The sequence below is a fragment of the Tupaia chinensis genome, unplaced genomic scaffold (assembly GCF_000334495.1).
Source record: "Tupaia chinensis unplaced genomic scaffold, TupChi_1.0 Scaffold000039_1, whole genome shotgun sequence".
NCBI classification, from domain to species: Eukaryota; Metazoa; Chordata; class Mammalia; order Scandentia; family Tupaiidae; genus Tupaia; species Tupaia belangeri.
Genome location: NW_006159494.1, coordinates 1487022 through 1488653, shown reverse-complemented (window position 1 = coordinate 1488653; position 1632 = coordinate 1487022). Strand labels below are relative to the sequence as shown.

The following is a 1632-nucleotide window of genomic DNA, read 5'->3' as shown; positions in this document are numbered from 1 at the left end:
GGAATAGAGGAAATAGCACCCTAACTGGAATCCCCATAGTTGATAGGGCTCTCCCAGAGCAGTCAGTGCCAAAGCCAAGGACCCTGCACTGTTGTCATTGAACCACTGGAACCCTAAGTCACCCTATTCCCTCCTCCTTTCCCACTGGGACTCTCACCATCCTCTCACAGGGTCCTACACCTTTTTCTCCCTCCCCTATTCCACTATCCTTCCTCTTCTTTTGTTATTCAGGGCCTGGTTCAGCCACGTTCCCCCAAGGTCCTCCTGAGGTACTGCACTGTCTTGTAGGGCATTCAGTAGCCCATGAGGCACCTGAGCAGTTGACTTGGGGCCATGCCTAACCTGAGCTATAGTGTAAATAATGTACTAGATTTCAAAGACTTGATGCAAAAAAGAAAGGAAAATATCTCATTTATAATACTGATTTTTGTGTATTGGTTATATGTTAAAATTATATTTTGTATATATTGAGTCAGTACTATATATTATTAAGATAATATCACCCTTTTTTCCCTTTTTTTTTTTTTTTTTTTTTTGCTATAGGGCACATACGCTTGTAAGAGAGAGAGAGAGGGCAGGGGTTTTGGAAAGTGACAAATCACCCCCAGAGGGGATGGCCACACCACAGTCCCTTCTTCTACAGTCTCCTCTCAGGATTTTGGGCATGCACACACATGTGGCCTGCATGATTTTCAAGCCACCAGCTTCAGGACTGCACAGCTGGCCATATGGGATCCAGTATCTTAACTTCCATGCCACCTCTTGGTCCTCTTTTCACGTTTTCTTTTCTCTTTTTCTTTTTTTTTAAAAAAGAACTATTTATTTATTTAATTCCATTTGTTATCATTATTTTTTTAATTTGACCAGACAGAGACAGAGAGAGAGAAAGGGAAAGTGAGAACGCAAACCACCAGGTCTGGGACTTGAATTGCAGTTGGCCATGTGGGAATCCAGAACCTTTAACCGTCATGCCACCTGCCCCTCTTTTCACTTTTTCAAAGGAAGCTCTTAGAAATATGCCCTCATGTTCTGGGCTCCCTTTTGTTTCTTTTAAAAAAAAGTTATCAGAGAGTATGTGTGCTTTACAAAGAAAGACAGAGAGAGAGGAGAGGGAGGAAATACCTCACAACGGGGCATGGTAATGCCATGATCCCTTCTCCATTTCTCCCATCTTGTCAGGGTTGTGGACATGCATGCACCTGTGTGTAGTGTGTTTCTCAAGCCAGTGGGGACAAGATTTGAACCATGTGGCTGGCCTTGTGGGATCTAGCTCCTGTACCCACTAGGCCACAGGGTTGGGCCAGGGGTCCCCTTTTATTTCTAAGAATGGTGGTTTGCACATCACACACACACGTCCCATTTAATCCCATCACAGATCCATGAGTTTAATAGGGTTTGCTCCCATCTTGCCCTGTCCCAGAGCCAAGGAGTGTGGCCAAACTGGATGTGAACCAGAAACCCTCCTACCCTCAAGCCCTACTCTTTCTACAGAGGCAGAGGTGGCAGCCCTGGGCCCTGCTCTCACGAGCAACCTAAGCAGCTTCCCTCCCCAGAGCTCCTCTTGCACCCAGACTGCCCTGCTTTCTGGCTCCTACAGTGTGTTGCTTTCTTTACCTATCAAGCCCACCTGTC

The 1632-nt window shown here is 45.7% G+C and overlaps 1 protein-coding gene across 3 annotated transcripts in view; it reads left to right on the top strand.

Annotated features, from left to right (window-relative positions):
• LOC102497170 (tumor necrosis factor receptor superfamily member 10A) overlaps nt 1–1632 on the top strand; it is a 34667-nt gene that overhangs the window by 30544 nt on the left and 2491 nt on the right. The gene's annotated exons all lie outside the window — the stretch shown is intronic.